Source organism: Nicotiana attenuata, chromosome 2 (assembly GCF_001879085.1).
Source record: "Nicotiana attenuata strain UT chromosome 2, NIATTr2, whole genome shotgun sequence".
Lineage (NCBI taxonomy): Eukaryota > Viridiplantae > Streptophyta > Magnoliopsida > Solanales > Solanaceae > Nicotiana > Nicotiana attenuata.
In genome coordinates, this window is record NC_031990.1 from 72256562 (window position 1) to 72269184 (window position 12623).

Genomic DNA, 12623 nt, shown 5'->3' on the forward strand with positions numbered 1-12623 from the left:
GGGTTTTTTGGGGGTTTTTGGGGGGGTGGGGGTTTGTGGGGGGGATTCTCCAATTCTCCTATATCTCCCATGTAGATGCCTGTTAAACCCTCTTCCTTTCCTCTTTGTCCTTTCATTAATAGATTACTCTATCATTTAGGGTAATTAAGAAAAACACGAAAGTAGGTACAATAAGTTCACTAAATATAAGTACGCTACGAATAAGTTGGAGCCTATTGGCTAATCATATACCACTTGATATGTACTCCAATCTGTTTCAAATTAGATGACACATTTTTCTTATTAGTCCGTTTCAAAAAGAATGACACATTCATATAATTGGAAACAATTCAACTTTAAACTCTTCATTTTACTCATTTATCCTTAATGAGAAGTTTTTATATGTGAAAATAACACTGTATAGTCGCTCTCAAAATAATAGCCAAAAAAATGCATATTTTTTGTATATATATACATTCTGTATGTTATATACAAAAACTATACAAATTTTATACACTTTTTCGGCTACTGAATGTAAATAGTTTATGGTGTGGGCTAGAAGTGATAATACCCCTTTTTATAACCACACAGATGTCATGACCCACAATTTTTTTACTCCTTAAGTTTTTAAGACAACAAAATTCAAAAGTCATCTTGTTTTTTCTTAAACTTCATGCCGAGTCAAACTACTTCATCTAAATTAAAACCGAGGAAGTAATAAGTTATAACCAAGAGCCATATTATACTATCAAGGGTTACAGTGGGATAGATAAATTAAATTTCTCTATTCTTGGTCAAAGGTTTTAGGTTTGAACTTTGAAAATAAAAAATCATAATACGCCTTTCGTCTTATATTATAAATCGTGTGTACAAAAAATAGTTATCTCAAATTATTTGTCATTTTAGAAGTTCAAGAGAAAATTAATTATCTTTTTCCTTTCTAACTCTTAGTAATAATTATCCTTAAAGATTACAAACATCTCAATTATGGATAACTTTGTTCAAATACCAATAAAAAAAATTAAATATTAAGATATTAATAAGGGCAAAATAATCAAAATTTCATCCAAATTAATTTTTTTAAAAGGCATGTACAAAAGAATCATAATAAATAATATGAGACGAGAGGAGTATAAACCGCTTTCCAATTTAATGAGCTTATGCCGCGCGGCACTGCCCATTAATTTAAGAGCCGCTCAAAGTAAATTGGTTACTATATGACTAGCTTCAAAGTTCCTACACTAACAATCTGAGGATAGGGGCACCAAACAAAAACAGAATGGGAAGAGAATGTTAAAAAATGTAGCTCAAAGTAACAATATAAAACAAGAAGATAAGTAAAATAAGAGAAGAAGAGATAATTTTCTTATTTCATCAAGTGTTCAAGTGTATACAATGTGATGCCCAAACCCTCTATTTATAGGATGATATAGGTAATACAAAGGGACTCCATAAACATGGTATTAACTATTGAGAACATGGGGGAGATCATGGAGGTGTGGGAGTTACATCCATAATGGTAAGAAGTAGCGGGAGGTTAATGGAGAAGAGTAGTGGGTGTTACTCCCTTACGAGTTATGGACATCCACCATAATCAAGTATTTCATAACACTCCCCCGTGGATGTCCAAAGATAATGTGCCTCGTTAAAACCTTACTAGGAAAAAACCCTATGGGAAAAAAATCCTAGTGAAGGAAAAAGAGTACACATATCTGTAATACGCTTTATTTGCTGCCTCGTTAAAAATCTTGCCAGGAAAACCCAGTGGGATAAAACCTTAGCTAAGGGAAAAAGAGTACAGCACATATTTGCCTCCCCCAGATGAAAATATCACGACGAATTCCAAGCTTGTCTAACAACTTCTCTAATATTGAGATCGGCAATGCCTTGGTGAATTATTCCGCCAAATTATCACTTGAACGAATTTCTTGAACATCTATTTCATCATTCTGTTGAAGATCCTGTCTGACAAAGAACTTTGATGAAATATATGATTTATTCAGTCTCCTTCAATATTCTTCTTCCAATTGAGATAAGCAAACATCAGCTTCTTCATTATTATTGGAATATTCTCTTCAAAGAAAAGTCACACATCGTGTGAAATGATAATATGACAATTCCTCACATACAAATAGATTGTTTGAAGAACGGACTTCAATAAATGCCTGCATTTGCATAAACAACAAAACCTTGACAATATTTGTTAGAATAAACAAATCTATATCAAGGATTCTTTTTGCAATATAATACTAATCATATTTCAATATCTCCATATAGCCTTTATACTCTCAGCTGTTGGGACTATTCGTCCAAACTTCATATTTTTCAGATGAAGTCAATTTTCATTACATATTTTTCATTTGGCCAATCATTTATCTGTCCAAATTCCATGACAGATTTGAGCTCAAGATCCTCGTCAATATTAATAATATTGAGCGCTATATTATATTAACAACATCGTCGACGATCATTTTACATCGGTTCCATCATCAGTCAATAAAGACATAACTTATGGAGATCTCATTATTTTCAGGTACCTGAGCCTCTCCCATGAGGTTTTATAAAATGTTATGTCATGGTGCTCTTATATAGCACTTGCCTCCTTATAATGACCATCTTGAACATTTGCTCCTCTCCTTCTTCAAGGAGTTTTATCTTTGGAACCGATTAGTCTATTACGCTTCAAGAGTTCCATAGACTATGTCCATCATGGACTTTATTCTATTTGGAGCATTAGTAGCTGGAATATGACATTTAACTTTGGGTCAGCAATGTGCTTGGAAATATTTTAGAAATGAATTATCACTTGAACTTCAAGTTCACATTTTCTTGTACGAGGATCTAGATGTATTCATAATAATTCATTTCACGTATCACTTTTTCAGCTGCCCATTTTCTCCCCCTAATGTCGGGATCACCAACACATTTTTCAACCTTCTTTGGGAACCCATCTTTGTGCATTGTGGCAGCACAATTAAATCTTATAGCACATCCATATTTCTAGATGGGAATATTTGGTTCCTGACCGTGAACCAATTGTGATGGGGAGAATTTATCATAACTTGTTGTCTAGATGTGTACAAGTGCTGTTGTATATTAAATAATACACCTCATACCAAATTCTTATTTGGGAGTTTTGTTCCCATAACCAATGGTTTAGCTATAATTGGAGGCATACAATTTCTACTAAACCAACTTGGATTTAAACCAGCATTATCAAGATAAATTATCATATATATTCTGGAACTGTGCTCTAATAATTTGAGCAAACAACCTTGCAAAAACCAAAGTGCAAGTTGATAACAAACGCACATGTGACCATACAATAGATGCATCTACATATAATAGTAAACGATCCACATGGCATGTGACTGGGCCCATATATATATCACCTTCCATTCGTTCCAGAAATCAAGGGGTTCAGTCCCAACCTTAACTGGTATATCATGAGAATAAGCAGCACAAGAGAATTCTTGAAGAATCTTCTATTTCTTCAATATATGCCAATGTGAATTCTCAATTAATTTTCGCATCAATAAACCGGGATGGCCAACCGGTCATGCCAACTGATATTTATTTCAGTAAATATTTAATTTACTATGGCATGTGATTTCATATCATGCTTATACATCTGTAGTACAAATAGAAGAAAAATCGGGTAACCTTTCATATTTACCCGGTATGTTATAGTAATATCAAGATAATCAATCTTCCTTTCATTTATAGTCTCAATATGCCAACCACTTTGGCTAATACATTTGAAACTCAAAAAGTTTCTTTTGAGACTTACTACAATATCAATGTCATGAACAATTTTATTCATCCGGGTAGTAACAAATTAGCTCTTCCGGAGCTCGTAATTGATTTTGTACTACAAGATCTTTTGTCACACCATCCATATGGTGAATGTCTCCTTCACGGAGAAAATCATATTATAATAATTGTCATGGTCAAAATCATCATAAGCAAAATCATTTCTTGCTTTACTTTTGCCTTTAATAACTTTTTATAAGGCATGTCAAATTATTTTTGAGTACCAATGACATATTCATGTAATCACACAGTAATATTCATTATCTCTCTTTCTCTCAAACCTCCCTTAGAGGTGAGTTGTGGTGTGTATCCAATCATGCATTACACGTCTTTATTCATTACTTTTATCACATATTGTTACATTCACCTTCAGGAATGAATATGCATTCTCAATGCACAAGTCACATTCTCTTCAAATAATGGAGTATAATTATCACGATGTGCTTTATAAATTTTTCATACCAATTTGATGGTAAGTATTTCCTTCACCTACTGAAGGATTACTTCGAGAACCCTTATTATTCTCATTTTTTACAATTACCATTATGATGACTATTATTATTTGATCAATGGCACGGCCATGTTCATTGGTCAACCACTTGTCTTCATTTACTTATTATGCATTGCTACCATATTCACTTCAAGAATGGTGCAAATCAAGTGGGACAAGATTCATGCTTTTCCATGAAAAATATATTATTTTTCTTTAGTCATCACTACGTCATCCATATGGTGCATTGGAACTCAAACCCAATGCCTGACCCATATAAAGACATGTTAGGCCATAATGAGTTTGGACTCGAACCCAACTTTTACAATCATGGATCATCAGGACTCAAAACCCGATGTCTTACCCTCATGGTGCGTTGGGACTTGAACCCACCGTCTTATCCTTATATAATGTTTATCACAAATGGTCTGATTCACATCAGGAATGAAATATAATTTTATGTAGCCACATCGTAAAATCTATCATAAAAATAAGCAACATAGAAATGATAAGAATTACTATCAATATATGATAGAGTACAAACTCGCGTACTAGTATCCTATGTATAAACATGTCAATAAGAGAGTCACCATGTAGCGTTATTACTATGTGATGTATTACTGCAAACTAATGCATGACGATTAAATAAAATGCACACAAGAATTGAAACACATAACTAAATATACTTAACTTAAAGAAACAAATAATCTTAAGTAATAACTATTGCTAGCATATTCTGTTTTAATACAAATGATGTCAAAATAGGCTAGTAAACATAATGATATCACTTTGTCAATTATCAGCATAAAAATGTTGCATCTAATTAGATTAGGCCATCGATCTTAAAAGTCCTCGTTAATACATAACATGACCAGAATGCTTTTTAATGTTTCACAAAGATCATTTAATATCATAGAAAATCAATGATAGCATGATGTTATAATTGTATAAGATCAATTTTAGAACTAGGAACAAAGATAGTGGACATATACAGCCATACGAGCATGAAAACTTAAAATCAAAGCTTAGTTTTTTCTAAACAAAGCAACTACAAATCTTAAATTTTAACATAAGCAAAATACACAAAATAATACTCCCTGGACAATAGAGGCAAACTAAACATTAATATGGCATACATAATAATGCCCATATTTCCATTGGTTCAACCAAATTGGTTCAAGGTTGTCGACCATTCATATCTTCTAGGTTGATTAAAGCTTCATGCTGATAACGTGTTAAAAAATGTAGCTCAAAGTAACAATATAAAACAAGAAGATAAGTAGAATAAGAGAAGAAGAGATAACTTTCTTATTTCATCAAGTGTTCAAGTGTATACAATGTGATGCCCAAACCCTCTATTTATAGGATGATATAGGTAATACAAAGGGACTCCATAAACATGGTATTAACTATTGAGAACATGGGGGACGATCATGGAGGTGTGGGAGTTACATCCATAATGGTAAGAAGTAGTGGGAGGTTAATGGAGAAGAGTAGTGGGCGTTACTCCCTTAGGAGTTATGGACATCCACCATAATCAAGTATTTCATAACAGAGAACAATTAATACTACTCCGAGAGAGATAATTGAACAATAAATTGATACTCTATCTGTCTCATTATCTGTCGTATTTTTTTTACACGCTCCTTAAGAAATATTAATTAAAAAAAGGATTAGACTATTATATTCTTATTTATGTCTTAAGATAAAATCTCTCTACATTGAATATTTATTCTATTTATGTATTATTTCCATCTTCAAGAACAATTATTACTAAGGGTAAAAAAGAAAAAGGAAATTATCAATTCTGTCTTGAATTTCTAAAATGACGAATAATTTAACATAGTTATTTTTAATAATAACGACTGTTAATATGAGATGGAGGATGTAATTTGATCACGCTCAACTGGTCTCGCAAAAGATTACGCGGGCGTTGCAAATATAATCTGAGTATTTATGCCCAGAGTCGAACCACAGAGAATTAACCTATCAGTTACTATTGTCAGATTTACTAAATTCACACAATCTGTTTCCTCAAACTTTTTGATTCACAATGGTTGATTTTTCTAACAACTAAAGACTGAAAATAAGTAACAGCTGGAAATTAACTATGCTTGATGTGTAAACGGTTGGAATAAGGTCTAATGCAATGGTTTCCCCCGTTGGTAATATCCTTGGTTGTATATGTCTTATAACTATGATTTAGTTGTCTCTATCAATCATGAACGCTCCAGCTATCATAAATCTTTCTCAAGCAATTATAATAATTTACTAGACGCACTCTCCCAAGCTACGCTAGCTAGATTCACAATATGGTTCACTTAGATTGCACCCGAGGTATCGTTATCTCTAATCCAACCTCTAAACCCTCGGTTATGACCCTCGTCTATACTCCGGGAGTGATGTTGTTCATACAATCACCTAAATATGCACTCTCTCTCAAGTAGATACATAATAAATGGTAACGGATAATTGAGGGCCCTTTCAACTAACCACAATCAAAACATAGATGAACAAATAGAGATTAACAACCAAATCCAAGTATATTAATAAAACAACCAAGTCATCCCCAACGGCTTCCACCAAAACCTTAGATTAAGGTATTTAGCTACTCATAACAATGGAGGAATAAACTACTAGAAGATTCATAATCGAAGATTGCAAGAAATATAAAAGAGAATAAGAATAATGATGTTTTGGGTGATCTCTCACACTTGTTTCTCTTGCCAAAGTACTCTCAAAAGTAAATTTTACCCTATGAAAACCTTCATAATTTAACCTTGGGCGAGCTTGACTTTATATAGGTTATGTGGGTTTCTCTCCAGATTTCCAATTTTACCCCTAAATAACTCTTTTCCTGACCGGCCTCGCGCGAGCTCGCGCGTCACTTCGCACGTAACTTCGCGCATCATTCTGCCTCAGCCCTTAACGCGCGCGAACTACTGCGCTAACTCGCGCGTCTGCTCGCGCATCTGGGCCATGATTTCTTCCATTCTTTGTCTCGTTCTTGCGCGCACTCAGCTCCGAGGGGTCGTTCTTGCTCATAAATCATTCCAATAGCCTCTTGAAAGCATCATATAAGCTCCTCATCCTGCAATGTATACAAATCACAATTAGAGCCTATTTTTCATCAATTAACCATATTATTACGTTGGAATATAATCAAGCGGAAGCATAAACAATAGCTAAATCACCTAGATTTCGCCTATTGTCATAATTGAAAAGAAAAACTCTAAAGACTGAAAATTTTACTCTACATTGGCAATGCTTCTGGATTTTGATTTTTAAACACCGAAAATGTAAAGAGTTTTGGTATTATTAGATTACATAGTCAACTAAATAATGTTTATTGTACATTTGAGTTTGAAAATGATAACCAGTAACTTTTCACAGTCATTTAAATTACATTGATAATATAAAATTAAAAACTCTTGATACTGGCGATAAATATAACCTAAACCGATTTTTTTTAGTAGAATTAACCTAGATAGTCGCTCATCCAACTACTTAAACTAAAAATAGTCAGTGAAGGTATACTATATACATAATTTATGTATGTATATTATATTAAAAGGTTGTTAGCATGCATTGTGGTTAAGCCAAGTGACAAGCTTAAATGAAGCCACTTGGCATTTAGGACAATATTAATAATTAAAATTATAAATAAAAACATAATTAATGGAAGTAGTTAAATGAATTATATATAATCCAAATAGATTTTAGAAAAATCTAATCTGTATGTCAATATTTATATTTATACGTATATTTGTATCTATAACTATATTTAAATCTATATATTGATCCACTCATAGATTATCTTCTATATTTCCTAGAAATATGGAGGTAAAAGAATTAATTAAATTGCTATAATAGAAAAAAATAAAAAAATATAGAAAGATGTAAATTGAGATAACCTATGACTATTTATACATTAGAGTAAGTTACAATATAAAATAAAACTAAAATTTACTTAAGATATTAAAGATTATTGACTTTAAAATTAAAAAAATTTCAACCAGCAAAATTAGTTCTTACATAAAATATACAAGTTATTTATCTGGTAAGAAATAATTAAATAATCAGTAAAAATATTTTAATAACAAGAATAATAAAGTCATACTAATATTGACAAATTGGGAAATGAATATTTTATATGTCATCTATAAAATGATAGTAGAGCCATTGTTTGTAAAAAATTAAGATAAAATTTTGTTTATAAAGAAAATATTTTAGAATATAAGAAATAGACTCAATAATACTATTGAAATACTTTTATATTTATTTGTATTGTATTAGAATAAAAAACGGGCAGTTCGGTGCACTAATCTTTCTCTATGCGCGGGGTCCGAGGAAGGACCGAGAGTCTATTGTATTAGAATGGGTATGGTAAAAATGAATATTAAATTCAGACAAGCTAATGAAAAGCCACATGACAATGTAATAATATTAAGTATTGAATAATATAATAACAAAGTTGAGGAACAAAAAGAGAAAAAAAATCAAAAATTTCATCATAATTTGAGATGAGAAAGTTTTGCTTAAGTATAATAAGAAATAGCATGCATGTGGATAAGGCCATATAACTAAAGTCTAATAGATAAAAAAATTAAAAATATTACATAATATAAATAAATTAGAGATAATATGAGGATATTTATAATAAGAATTACTTTAGAAATAAAATAAAATAAAATAAGTATACAAACTTAATAATATTATTAATAAATTAAAATAACTTAAAATTTTCAAGCAATAGTTTAAAAATAAAATACATAGTCTAATTAATATAAAAAAAATTACAAATTTGTCTATATTATATTTAAAAAAGTAGTGGATAAAAGTATTAAATAAAGTATAAAGTTAATAAAGAGTTACATAAAAACGTGATAATAATACATATTAGATAACATTATAGCAAAAGTAAGAACAATAATTAAATTCAAAAAAATCTATATTAAAAAAAAAAGACTATTCGAACTTGAGATTAAAAATTCTTTAATGTTATAATGAGAACGCTTAAAATATGGATATTATCATTAAATTGAAGTCTTGCTAGATAAAAAAAATAAAAATTGATACCAAATTAAATATTTAAATATACTAAATAAATATCTCATGTTGGTAATTTTACTTGAAAATTAAATGCTAAATTTGTATCTTGAAACAAAAAGAGAAAGAAAATTTAATTGCACGTAATAAAAAAGAATTATAAGAAAATTTAATATATTTGAAACAATACAAAGGAAATTATGTATTAATTTTTAGACTAATTCAAAGTTATATTTTAAAGTAAAACGTGATATATTTTTAGTATAGGTCAATAAATTTGTGTAAAAGGTCAATTAAATTTTTTTTTTTTGGTTAAACTGAAATTTTATCTAACCAAGTGTAAATATGTACATCAACTCGCTCATTGGACTCTAAAGACGGGTCTTACAAAAATAGCTTATCTTTTTATCACTTAAGATCTACATCTGGAACTTAAACTCTATACTAACATGGATATCTATTTATCCTATCTAAGACAACTCTCCATTTACAGTAGCTATTTCCTTTCATGTGTAAATGCAATACAATTTCTCTAATTCTATCCCTACTTTCTTTCCTTGTCTGTTGAAACCTTCACAGGTTCCTTTCCATCCATGTGTGATATACTGTTGCTGCAGAGGCATTTCCAAGAATCTTTCAGTTTGTATTCCTGCTCTTTGTTTTTGTAGCCATCCATTCAATCTCTTCCTGCCATCTACCTACTTGTCAATTAATTCCAAACAACCTCAAAATCTGCTTCCATATGAACTTTGAATAGGAGCATTCAAAGAACACGTGATCATGAGTTTCCTCTTCATCTGTCATACACAGAACACATTCTGCAGGTTCTGGTATTCCCCATTTGATCAGCCTATCCACAGTTGCTAGTCTCCGATGCAGTGCCATCCACAGAATGAATTGATGCCTAGGGATCATACCTTGTGTCATGTACAATGTCTTCCAAGTAACTTTTGGATATTGTGGTATGAAGGAATGATAAGCTGTGTTGATGGTATACTTCCCCTGTACAACATATAGTTCCAGCTCTTGTATTCCAGTGGTTAGCCATTTTCTGGCTTCAAATATTTTTCTTACCACCCAGCTAGCCTGTTTAGGAGTTTCCATGTTTTCAATCTCTTTCTTCTTTATATAGTGATTATGTATCCACATAACCCATAACTTGTCTTTCTTCTGTGCAATTGCCCATAACAGTTTCCCTATTGCTGCTCTAATCCACATAGAGAAGATTATAATGTTCAGTCCTTCTGGTTCTCTTGGCTTGCAAATTGTATCTCATGCTATAGGAGCTTTCTTTCCTTCATTGCTTCCATGCCATAGAAAGTTCCTGCATATCCCTGTAACCAGATCATGTACTTTTTTTGGAATTACGAAGACTTGTGCCCAGAAGGGAAGAGAATTTCTTAAAGAGGAAAATAAAGATAGTGTAATGATATTAATATTTTAAATTTATTTAAAATATATAAATTAAATAATTAAATAATATTCAAAATATTTTTGATAGATTTAAAAGATAAAAGATTTTCGAGTAAGAGGATAATAGTGTAAATATATATTAAATTTTAAGAATAAAAAAATTTATATTTATTGATGATTATTAATAGCGTAATAAGTAAGGCAGTACGTCAATTTATAAGCTAATAAAAGATCACAATATAGTATAAAATGTTAAGTAATAAATAATGCAATAACAAAAAGCAAAGAAAAAAAAGAAGAAAAAAAATTATGTCTAAAAATGTAGAAGGATAAAAGTTGTTCGAAATTTAGATGAAAAATAAAGTGGTAGTAAGAATTTTGCTAAAATAATACATGATTTAATATGCGCAAACAAGACAGGTCACAACGTTATATGTTGAGTATTCTTTAATATTGACCATAAAATAAAATACAAGTGATAAAATCAAGATATTGGGTTATTACAGTATAGAAAAAGAAAATATGTTATCCATTATTTCATGTCATGCTTCTTAATTAATATCTAATAGTTATTTATAATTTCTATATAGAATATTTTATTTAAAAGTTATTTGCACATAATCCAAACAAGCCAAATCAAAATTAGACATGGTTTGTGTCCATGTATTGCGCGGGAACTAATATTACTTATATGTGTATAATCAATATATAAATTGTTGGACTTTAAGCCATTGGGCTTTAAAGTAGAAAAAGTGTGAATTGGAAATTGAGGAAATAAAATGGAGGGAAATTGAAAATTTGAAGAAGTAAAACTTTTGTCTTGCACTTTGTCCCTCATTGGTGAGGGACAACCACATTTGTGTGCTTATATATAGAATCACTTCTTAAAGCTCTTAAAAGGAGTTGAAGAGAATGAACCCTCGCGCCGTCGTCGTCGCTCGCTCGGCTCGGCTCGGCTTTGGATTTGGATTTGGAAAAATTTATTTAATTATTTAATAATTAATTAAATGCCAAATCACTGCTGAAAATACGCCAGAACCCTGCTGAAGGTTCAGAGGGCCTCTCTGGCCGCGGCCGCGGCAGGCAGGTTCAGAAAGCCTCTCTGACCGCGGTTCTGCCGCGACCGCGGTAGAACCGCGGCAGGCAGCGTATTCTGAAAAGGCACCTTTTCCAGACACCTCTTCTGATAATTGCCTATAAATTTTGAGGCAAGGCTCCATTTTCTATACACGAAAAACACTCCAGAACTTCTTTCTTTCTGAATATACTGCATTCTAATTCGCAGTCTCTCTCTCTCAAATTCGTAAGTGTGATTTTGCTCCGTTTTAAGTTCGTTGGTATCCTGCAGTTTGTATTGCCACTGTTGCAGGAAGGTTTATTCCGTTTTATCCTGGGAGGATTTAATCCATTACCTTGGCAACATGTGAGGGGGTTAAAATTCCTTAAGGACACACAAGCAAATTGTGGACTCGGAATATTTCTTAAACTCTTCTGTTTTTTCAGTTTCTTTTATTTTTCTAACAGTTTTTCTAATTTTATGTTTTAACACAGTAACGCTCACAAGCTTAAGGAATTTTATACTAACGTTTCTGTGTTAAAACATATATTAAACTGTTATTCATATTTTGTATACTGTTTTGGAGACTAAAGCCTTCGTGCTTTCTACTCCAATAATTGTTCTGTCCGGTTTAAAGTATATAAAAATTTTACCGGAATAATAAAACGTACGGGCTGTCCGGTTTAAAGTATATAAAAACTTTACCGAAATAATAAACGTACGGGTTTGAAGTATATAAAAACTTCACCATTGTTACGTGTTGTATGTTTGGTTTGGTATTCAGTTTGAAGATATCAAAATTTTACTGATTTAACAAAGTTC